General features: G+C 35.7%; 1 long non-coding RNA gene and 1 other non-coding gene across 3 annotated transcripts; both read left to right on the forward strand.

Moving 5' to 3' along the window:
* Window positions 1-578: 578 nt before the first annotated feature.
* LOC106056631 (uncharacterized) lies at window positions 579-11,504 on the forward strand. Of its 2 annotated transcripts, none has more exons than XR_001215728.2 (3): window positions 579-824; window positions 5,506-5,616; window positions 11,280-11,504. It is a non-coding gene; the product is annotated as an uncharacterized LOC106056631 (long non-coding RNA). The 2 variants fall into 2 exon arrangements; XR_008776298.1 differs by having other exon boundaries at window positions 582-802.
* On the forward strand, window positions 7,150-7,265 carry LOC129924328 (U5 spliceosomal RNA). The gene has a single exon (XR_008776310.1). It is a non-coding gene; the product is annotated as a U5 spliceosomal RNA (small nuclear RNA).
* Window positions 11,505-11,756: the final 252 nt, after the last annotated feature.

Genomic DNA, 11,756 nt, shown 5'->3' on the forward strand with positions numbered 1-11,756 from the left:
AAACGACAGTCCAGCGCGCAAACCGCACGACCAGGGTTATTACTCTCAAGAAATAATATACACACAAGTCCAGGAAGTAAACGTCCAACCTTCCTGGACCGGGAACAAGACCTCACTGACTAACACACTCTCTCAATACATTCAACGAAGACTAAACCATTCAGTTCATAACGCGTGCAAGACTATTCACATTCATAACCTGGGAGATACATAAACAAGGGATATAACTATCATACCAAAATATCAAAGTAACATATTCACTCTCGCCAGGCTACTGTATATCATTCCAAGTCCCATATAAATATATAGAGCATTATTTTGTTTCTCGCTAGTCAAGTTCGGCCCAACAATTCCCTCCCCGACCCATCGTGTTTCTCAAATGATCAATTTCCTATCAATCAAGATGTGATTTGTGTCTAACTGAATCAATTACCTCTGCCTCCTGTCTATGTGCCGTCTTCCCCTAAAAGCCACCAACCACTCATCCGTGAAGCTATCTCGTTGGAAAATAAAATAGACTGAATGACAAAGTGACCATTACCTCATTTAGGGTGGGCGGAGAACAGAATGGCCGCGGGGTAGCACTTGTGCGATCGCCCCCGCGCACGTCTCAGCGCCATTTTGTTTTTCAAACTGCCGATTGTCATCGATAGAGCCAAGGCGCGTAACTCTTTGATAAACATGGGGTCAATGGAAGCAGTTACGTCCACTTAGATTCGTAAAAAAAAACTTAAGGTGGAAAGGAGTTTTCTTTTTATCAGTGCATTCCAAAAGACGTGGGAATTTTCTTCAAAACAAAAAGGTAATATGTAGACCTGAATCTGGTAAGTAAAATGTAGCAATGATTTACTAGACATTATGGATGTAGATCTACTTAAATAGCCTATTCGAATAGCAGCTCTGTGCACTGGATTAAACATTGATTTGCTCTAATTTACATACACTCAAGTTTTATTCTTAATCCTCCAATTAACTTCCAAACCCGTCATGGGGTTCAAAAACGCAGTAGGTGGAAACTGGACGTGTATTTTGAAAATGGCTCTAACGATTTTCCTAGAAAATTGACAGTTTATATCTTTCTACCTAATTGGCCACACACTGGCTTGACCTTTATGATTTTAAATCTTTAAAATGAAATTTGGATTACGGCTTCTTATTTTGAACACGGCTTCAGCGGGATTTTTATTCAGTATAGATGAACATTTAGGAGGCGCTGTGGCTGAGTGGTAACCAGGAGTCCCAGGTTCGAATCCTGGTGAAGACTAGGATTTGTTAATTTCGGGATCTTTGGGCGCCCCTGAGTCCACCCAGCTCTAGTGGGTACCTGACATTAGATGGGGAAAAGTAAAGGCGGTTCGTTATTGTGCTGGCCACATGACACCCTCATTAACCGTTAACCACAGACACAGATGACATTTTGCATCATCTGCCCTGTAGATCGCAAGGTCTGAAAGGGGAACTTTTTTTTATTTATTCATGAACATTTTGCGCTCTGCCTTATGGAGAAATAATGAGCAGGACTGGTAATAGAAAAACTTAATTCAACGAGAATTTTAAAAAGTTAGATTTATAAATTGACGAAATGAAATGGAACAAGATTTACAATTAGTTTAACATCCAATGACAGGAGGAGAGTTGTTGGGGAAATGGATGATTTAATTTTTAAAACAATGTTAAAAGCTGTGGTGATCAAGTGGAAACAAAAGAGGTTGAGTCAAGAAAGTCTATAAAATCTGGCATTTCGTTTATTAGCTGTAATAGAGACACAAAATGCTAGTGTTGACATTTAATTGCGTCCTGTATATTCAATGTGTCAATCTGGTCATGCATGTTAATCAGTGACTTAAACTCTGCTAAGTAGTTGGTTTTCCTGGCTGGCTCAGGCAACACATTCCATTCTCTAATGGCACTTTCTGAGTATTTTATTAGGTTTTGTTTTTGAAGTTTATGGTTCAGTGTTTTATCTATAATTGCTTCTTTATAGTCGTGATTGGTTTCTAAATTTAGTGATTTTATTAAGTACCAGTGTGATTGTGTCCCCTTGCCCTAAGAAACTAGTAGACTGATTGTGAATAAAAAAAAATCGAGTCGCAACCTTGTCATAGATCGATCATTCGTTTGTTATGAAGTTCTGTTTTGTGTCTGTTCCGTTTCTTAGGCCTATATTTATTTTTCTTGAGTTGAGGGGTCCCAAACGTAGGATGCATATTCTATTATAAGTATTATTGACCTAACCAAGGTTAAATAACATTTTAGTTTGTTATTCTTATTTGATTTATAGACATTTTTTTAAAATAAACCCTAATGCTTTGTTTGATTTTTTAACAATTTCATCAATATGTGGGTACCATGATAGTTTTTCATTTATTTTAACACCTAGGTATTTTTGAGTTTTTAGTCTGTGCTATTAGTTTACCATGAATAAGATAAATGGAATTTATTTGTTTTACTTGTTATTTTGTTGGTTACTCTCACTAGCTGACATTTTTCTGGGTGGAAAGATATGCTCCAATTTGATTCCCATTTCTGTAATTTATCTAAACATACTGATAACATACTGATAACATACTGATAACATACTTATAACATACTGATAATATACTGATAATATACTGATAACATACTGATAACATACTGATAACATACTGATAACATACTGATAATATACTGATAATATACTGATAACATACTGATAATGACTCGATTTGTTTTTCTGCACATTCAGTCTACTAGTTTCTTGGGGGAAGGGGACACAATCGCAAAAATTCTTAGCTACGTCACAGGAGTGTGTGTGTGTGTGTGGTGTTTTATCAAGACCAATTGTCTTAGGCCTGAACACTGCCCCGTAACGTCGCAACCTGTCCTAGATGGTTACCACGTTACAGGTCTGTAAGACGTGGCAATCATCTATTTGTCCCCCACTTTGCCCACAGGTTGCTACGTCACATGTCTGGGTTTTGAGACCTTCTATAAGTCGTTTACATTTTAGGTTTTTAGTTTTTGATTTTAAATAATAGAATGTCCAACTATTTCACTTGTGACAGACAGACAAAGCTAAATCAATAACGGCTGCTCCCAATGGGGACTGCTAGAAATATGAGTTGTTGTTTTTTAGTTTTGAATAAAATTCTACTGTTTACAGCGGTGAAGGAATACACCTAATTCTGTAAGCCATGGATAAAAAAAAATAATAAAGGGCCATTATAAATAATATCTATATAACTGGACTGTAAAAGAAAAAAAACAAACATACATTTGATTTAGAGTTACTTTGGTATATGAAGCCAGGCTTCCCACGACCTAAACAAACCAACATCGCAGGTTTAAACAAATATGTCTATTGTGTTTTAGCCATTTGAAATTTGAAGGAAAAAAACTTTTAAAGAAAATTAAATTTGTTCAAGTCTGAAGCGGGAAAATTCCATTGCACTTTAGATTCTTTATGTGATGTTCAAAGTTATGACTCTATTTAAAACAAAAGAAATAATAGCTACTCGGAGATTCAAAGCATAGATTTTGTCTTCCTGAAGCAAGACCGATTTAACCTCTTATTTTAGGGTGCTATTTTTTTTTAGGAGTTTTGATTATATCTTTTAAGCTCTATCTTTCTACTTTAAGAAAAAAGATCAGAAATGAAATTAAAGAATTGACGCACCACGATGGGCGGGGAGGGGGGAGACGTGGTAATTGTAAAAATCTTTTCCATTTTATTTCTCGCTGCCAGCTCTTTCATTTTACTTTCTTTTTTTTCTAAATTTTTACAAGCTTATATCAACTCATTCCATCTGTCTGTCTTGTACAAATTGTGTACACGTTATTTCTCCCACTTCCCTTTAACGGATCAAGTTGAAACTTTGTACAATTATTTGTTGTCCTTAACAAAACATGAATCAATTTTTAAAAATCAATTAATTAATTCATTTGTGGTAATTAAATAAATTGTTTGATATGGGTAAAAGGGAAATAAATCTTACAGTACTGAGAAGCTTTGCAGTAAATGTGCAATTCTTTTCCTTCTATACGGTTTGTTTATTTTTAAAGAATTTTTTTTATGTTTCGCTTGTTGGTTTTGTGATAGGAATGAATGAGACGTTTCTGTAGATTGAGATCTAGATTCTAGGAATGACTTTTTTTTTTTTTTTTTTTTTGCTGCTGTGTTTACCAAAGTTGGCATGAGAGAGATTTTTTTTTCACTTTTTTTTTTTAAACTCTCTTTTTTTTTTTTTTTTAAGTAAGTTGGGAGACAGTCGAGGGAGGGGAGTATGATAGTAGAAATGTTTTGGAATAGTGAAAGTTAACGCCGGAAACTAGTGCAATGTACCTACCAGGGCTACCACTAATCTGACGAACTAATCGACTCACAAATATAAATATGATAGATTGTTTAAATGGAAAATGTACAAAGATTACGGGAGATAATCCCTGCTGCAATAATGATTATATAACAGTGATTGAACGGTGCTGTCCACAAAAAAAGGCACTCCGGCAAACAAGTACAGCCGGCGAACACCAATCGGCAGCGCACAGTTCACTCGATATAAACAAGTTTTTAAAAAAAATATTTTTTTACATTTAATTTGTTCGCAAACAAAAATTTAACTAACAATAGACTATATAACCTTTTTTTTTTATAATTACTAAAATATCTCAGTGGTAACACGTGGGCCTTCCATTGTTCAGGCTCGAGATTTTTTTTTCGTTATTGCTTTCTAGTAGAAAGAAGGGTGAAAGAGAAACAGCACCTGGTGATTAGAAATGCCCAACCTGTGACCACAGCTGTGTATCAAGGATTGGTCTCTTAAGTCATAAGAAAAGTTGCAAAGGGAAGATCTTCACTTCAAAAACGTAAATGGACCTCATTCACCAATCGTAAACAAACAACATTTAGCACGTGGTGTTCTATCTCTTCTATAGAATTTACGATCTCACGTTTAATTTTTGATGGTTGTCACGTGACAGTTTTTCCCGTTGTTTTATCAATAAGATCACGTGACTAAATGTTGTTTGTTTACGATTGGTGAATGAGGTCCATTGCATCAGAGACAAAAGGCATCCCACGGGTCCACAAAAGTAATTGGACCATAGTGCACGAGCATCCTATAAGCATGAAAGTTCCGTTTTAAACAAAAACAATTATATAACTATTTCCAATCGCACAAGTTTATTATTGTTGGTATAGATCTCTTAAAAATTGATTGATTCAAAATAATTGCTGCAATTTCAATTTCATTCAATATTTGTTATTGTTGTTAGTCTTTTTGTAAGTATTTTTTTTTTATTTTACTTGTTTAAACAAGATTTAATGTAACTTACAAACAAACACATTAAGGGCCTATTCGGCTTTTAATAGGGCAATTGATGAATAATAATGGGCCTGGCCCTTATATGAATGTAGGCAATTATTCAAAGTGCTTGTGTTTTGTTGTTGTTTTTTTTGTTGTTTTTTTATTTTTTGTATTTTCAAAGTACCTGAGTGCTCTATTCAAAGTGTTTATACCTCTTCAGGGGCAGTACTAGAAAGTAAAGACAGCCTTTGACAATGGTCCCTGTGACTCTTATCCTTCTGTTGTGCTTGTTACTAGCGGCCACTGCATACGTCCTGGACGAACAGTATATGTAAGTCTGCATCTTCCAATCCGCTTCGTTGTCATGTTACAAAGTTTTACTTTCAGCCACAAAAATTCATTTAATGTTTGTCTGTTGATGTCGTGTAATAGTAAGTGTCTATATGTTGTTTTGATTTAATTTAAATTTAAAACAATTAACAGCTTATTTACATTCCGAAAAAGAACAGCAAACGTCCCAAAGAACTTAAAATAGCTGTCTATGTCGAAAAAAACCTTTGAATTTGCAGTATGGGTTTGAACCCCGGACCATCGTAAGTCCGAACGACAGTCCAGCGCGCAAACCGCACGAGTGCTGTCATATATGGAATATTGTGATTTCATCCTTTATTGGTTATATAGGTAAGTTCTCAGAAGATTTTGAAAGTAAAAATATATTATACATGATGTACTAGAAGATGAAGAGGGCAGTGAGCTAACCGAGGAAATAACATTTTGTTTCATTGTTAGGAGTGACGTTTTAATTATCAACCCAAAACAATTTGACGCCATGCACAAGATAGAAGATAGAAGTGCGGGAAAAAGAGATACCCGCTGATTTAATACACTCGCAGACGATATGCTGGGAACTGGAAGAAAAAAAAAGTGGGAGAGAGAAAAAGGGGGGGGGGGTACTTTAAGCAGAACAGGGGCCACAACTCGAATTGATCGAAAACACTGCTATCGAGTAATGCAATTTTTGCTGGAATAACACTACGTGCCTAACAGAGAAATTACAACATATAATGTATATATATATATATATATAAAAAAGGGGGGGGAGCGTATTTATTAAAGAGAGAATTCAGTTCGGAATAAATTAATTGACTGATTGACAGAGTGTCCATTATGTTGACAGATCGTTACATAAGCAACTTTACATTCGAGAAAGTACTATAAAAGTAACTATTTGACTTCTAGATGACATCTTTGATTTACATTTATGGTTAATCAGTCACTATAGTTTATTAAATTTGATATTATCAAAAATTATTGTATCGCTATATCCGTTCGTGTAAAGTGATTTTAAATTCGAATAATATTAGTTCTAGATTTCGTATTAAGAATGCCACAAGCTTATATAGAGTCACACCAAGGTCGGCCTATAGCCCATATTAGGGAATCTTCACTACAGACAAATACTAAACTTTAGATATGTCTTTCTGTATAAATCGTTTAGGCTATTCTTTCGGTGATTAATTTTAACAACACATGATAGATCTATATATAGCCCCTGATAGTAAATAATAAAAGGGAGAGCATCAACAAATTTAATTATCCTTGGTAAAATGCATGGGGGATAACTCTTGCCTTATTACCATTAGGGCGAAAGTCTTTCTCCAAAGCGATACACTGCAGATATTTATCTCTTTTTTTTAAGTTCTAAATACATATAAATGTTTTAAAAACAGTTCTTTAGTGCCCAATGCATGTTACTGTAAATTTTATTTGCTTTTTATGATCTTATGTCAATAAATACATATAAAAAGAACCATATTTTGCATAGAACATTTTTTAATGGGGTTGATTGCATTATAAATTTTCTTTACTCTGGCTTCCTTGCACATCGAGTAAATCTTTCGCCTTTTACTAAAGATTTCCGTGCAAAGGAGCAATTTAATGAGTCTAAAACCAAATTTTTCAAGCCCTACTATGTAGGGTAAATAAACTATAATGAGAAGGTAGAATTAATTGTAAGAAAATCCTTGCGACGATGTGTTCGTTACTTTGTTCATTCATTCTTCAAATTATCCGTACATGCACCCTTTATGGTTGTAGGAAATGGTTATTGTATTTTGAAAACGACGCTAACGATTTTCCTAGAAAGTTAATGTATATCTTTGGGACAAAATAACTACTTAATTGAAAACTGTTTTGGCTGTTACAATCTTTCATAATATTTTCTTTCAGAGGAGCTATGTACTGAATTTAAACCTCATTTTTTTTTTCTAGTTTGAAGAATCATGAATGGCACTTAATTGAAACTTTGTTACAAAAGTAATATCAATGTAGCTTCCAATTTCCATATTCTTACCTTTGACCTTCATTCTTTAAAGGTGAAGGACATTATCTTTAACCTCACTGCATACATTATTTTAAAAGGAATACGTGCTATTTTAGTTAATGAGAGTGTAGGTGCCTACCTCATGAGTGCTATAAATAAGAAATGTTGAGTAAACTTTTTTTGAGAGGCATTTAATGTTAGTCTTTTTTTGTTTAGATTTTGTACAAATAGAAAACTCTCTTTGTAGTACTTGTGAAAATAATCATAATCATAATAATAATAATTTACATAATCTGAAATGCAACAGTCAGAGATTTATGAAGTACTTTTACTTTTTCTTTTTTTACAAAGTAAAACCAAAAGTATTTAGAAAGTAATTTAAGGAAAGTAATCGCAATTATAAGTAGCGTATTTAAACTATTTGAGATATGGGGGCCATTTAAAAGCTCTATGTAAGTGCAGGTATTAAATGTCAGTAGGGCCTACTAAATATTTCTCGGAGGCCCAAAGCAAATGGGAAAATCTGGACCTGACAATTACTAGACTAGAAATGATTATTTTGATATTATGCGGCCAACTGATGACTAAGAAATGTTCAATTAACTTTTGATTTTAAATTGAAATGATGAAATTTCGCAAATTCACAAAACGTTAGGCACCGGAAGATGCATATCTTTTTTGAACATTTGGCCTTGTGCTTTATTAATTGTCATGGCAAAGGCTTATCTAACAGGGATTTGTCTGCGCGTAAAGGTAAAAGGCAAATTTTAATCTGATGGAGTCAGAAAAGTCCGGGGAATAAGGACAGTTTGTGATGTAACCGCTGCGATAGTTTTACACCCCAGTACGTTACGGTGAATACAACGACCGCTAAATAGCAGGGATAGGGAGAGACGTCTTTATTTCCCATTCGTTGAGTTGCTGGCCTTGGATTTACAACAGCATGATATTGAAAAGTATCTTTTTCACTGGTAGGCCTACCATCAGAGCACTGGATTACCTGAATCAGGCAAGACAACCAATGACTTGTCAGAGCTTAAGTCTGTTATTAATATGCACCACTACATTAATACATGAAGGAAGATTTGCAATGTATAGGCCCAAGATAAGAAGATTTATCAAGCACAGAAGCGCGCCAACTTCACACACCAATCACGCGACTAATGTGTATCTGCCCCCCCCCCCCAATCCAAACACATTTAAACGTAGTCACACATTAACCAGAATCTGAAAAAAAAAAACTGCGTGCGAACTGATCTGTGAATAGAAATTATTAGATCCAGATTCAGTCTCTGGATTTCTTTGTTTCAAGTTTTTAATTTGCTGTAGCCTACAGCTAATATCGTGGTCACGATAACATGGTTTGTGCTATCCAATCCTCACTGCCTGCAGCAAGTCACGAGAAACACTGGGAATTGACTCAAAATGTTTGCGGTGTAGCTATAGGGTAAGATTTCCCAAACTGTGTTCCGCGGAACCCTAGTGTTCCGGGAGGCCTGAATAGGTATTCCACGACCAACTGAAATAATTAACTAGTAGGCCATCACGTGAATAATTCTTCCCCTACCCCCCCCCCCCAAATAAGCGGAGTTTTCCGCTAAATACTCAGAATATGCGAAGTGTTCCGCTAAATACTCAGAATATGCGAAGTGTTCTGTTAACGAAAACGTTTGGGAACCACTACGGACTCTATTCCTGCAAACAAACAAAATATAAATCTAGACAAATTACCAGCACAATTTTTAAAACAGCCGAAGCTACTAATATCTTTCCTTTAAAAGGACGCTCCAATTACCCAGTTCTTGTGTAACTCGATCTCCAGAGTTCTGTATTAGCTTACTATCGTGAAGATTTTTTTTCTTGTAAGAATGCTTTTTATAACCTCGTACTTTAGCGGAGGATAGTTTACATTTATATTATAATTCTACGTTAAGAGGTTACTTTTTTGTGTAGGGGTGGGTATTATCTTAGATCCAATTTCTCTTTTTATAAGTCTACCATTCAACAACAGAGGCGGCCTAAGGGATTGGCGAGTGGGGGAAACCGGCCCAGGCCTGGTATGGGGGTGCCTCGCGATAGCAGAAATTATTGTCTAGTTTGTTGATTTTTCATGCCCACGGCTATGACAAAGACCAACGGCCTTTACTTTTCCTCTACTAATGTAGTAATGCCAGGTACCCATTAGGGCTGGGTGAACTCAGAGGCGCCAAAAGATCTCGAAATAAAAAATCCCAGTCTACCAGGATTTGAACCCCGATTCCCGGGTCGGAAGCCAATCACTTTACCGCTCGGCGCCGTACAGCACAGTTCAAAAGTTACAATTTTTTGTAACAACATTAAAACTACAGCATTAGAGGCGGACGAACCCGTTAGCGTGTAGTCTTGTTTTCATTACTAAGTTTATATCAAGTCCTTGCGTCTGTCTGTCTGGTCAAAATAGTTTTACACGTTATTTCTCCCTCTTCTCACTCTCTGACTAAGTTGAAACTTTGAAAATATTAGCCTGTTCATTGTCGATGGCAACCAATTAGATAATCAATAAGTCGCTATTAATTTATTTTATTTTATACGTAGGTCACAGCTGGGGCAGCGCAGCCACGGGAAATACTGCATTCTTCACTAATCTTTGGACTCGAAGACAAGCCTTATTATTATTATTTGAAAAATGCACTAAGCTAAGGGGAGATACGTCTTGCGATATTGAGATATATGGCAACGACTGAACGGTGCTCTCCCCCCCCCTCCCCAAGCGTACACTTACTAGACAAAAAAGCACAGCCGGCGACCAGTGACAATAATCAAGTAAAGTTCATTCAATATAAGCGAGATTTCTTTTTTTTTTTTTTTTTTTTTTTTTGAACATTTAACATTCAGTTTATTCACACACTCCCTCAAATCAACTCTGTCATCATTTTTCCTTGGAGAAAAAAAAAAGGAGGGGAGGGATTTAGTTGTTCACTTCCACCCCCCCCCTCGAGAAATGACTGAAAGAAAACCTCGTAGCGTGCGTGAGGGGGAAGGAGAGATGTCATTTCTATCCTTTGGTATCGTGGCATAAGTCTGCCAACCAAACACCGTAGAATACTAAACTGAGACTACTTCCAATCCATTTCTAGGATAATCTTTATACATATAATTCTCTTCATGGCTCAATTATTCCTGACACCACCAAGAAGTCATGGAAAGATCACTCTTTTATGTCTGCAAGTCGTACTAGAGTTACCCCACGTGGCTTAAGCGGCGAAAAAAAAAAGGGGGGGGGAGAACAAGTAGTATTCACCAGTCATAAAATAGCAAGGCCGGACTTAACCATTGTGGGGCCCAATGCGACACGGATTTCGCGGGGCCCAGTTTGGGTAAGGATACAAATTATAAGTGAAAATAAGGAGTTTGTATTAGGAAATAAATTCAAGCCGAATTTCGGTAAATAATCCTACGCAAAATTAGAAATATCTTATCTTATATGATACAGACGTTACTTCAAATAAGAAGACGATTACGTCCTACGCGTCATGCATTTCAGTTCATCCTGATAAGGTGTTTAAATGTTGAATTTTACCAATGAGGATCTTATCACGCGATGACAGTGACCCAAAATGATACAGTAATGAGTAAAGGTTTAAAATAATATATAAATATACTTTGAACATAATCTTTTTTTTTCCCTTAAGAAATCTGGCTACTTTGAAAAGATCGCCCATGGATATGGCTATGATGCAGATGTACAGAATTTGTGACCAAGACAAAAATGGCCTATTTACACGGCTAGAGTTACAGTGCGTCCAGAAAGTCCTAAACATCCTTTTTACAGGACGATGAGAACTGAAGACCTAAGACGCTAGCAAGGACTGAAGCTTCTGATCTTGAGCTTAATAAAAGTCTGTCCTATACCTTAACGATCACATTGTTTAGTTCATTTTATTTAATTAGTATTTAGTTTTTAATCAATTTAATTTAATGAAATACAACTATATACAGCGAGTAAAAATAGGCAGAAATAATAAGGTAGATGGAGCCCTATTAAATATATCGAAACTTGTTTGTAGTGTTATGTAATCTCAGCCTGTTCGGCTATTGTCTCTATCTCCTATTATAGCTTCATTATGAATAAATGAACACTTTTTCAGGACAAGTGCATGAGTTCTGTA

The sequence above is a fragment of the Biomphalaria glabrata genome, chromosome 1, assembly GCF_947242115.1.
Source record: "Biomphalaria glabrata chromosome 1, xgBioGlab47.1, whole genome shotgun sequence".
Classification (NCBI taxonomy): domain Eukaryota; kingdom Metazoa; phylum Mollusca; class Gastropoda; family Planorbidae; genus Biomphalaria; species Biomphalaria glabrata.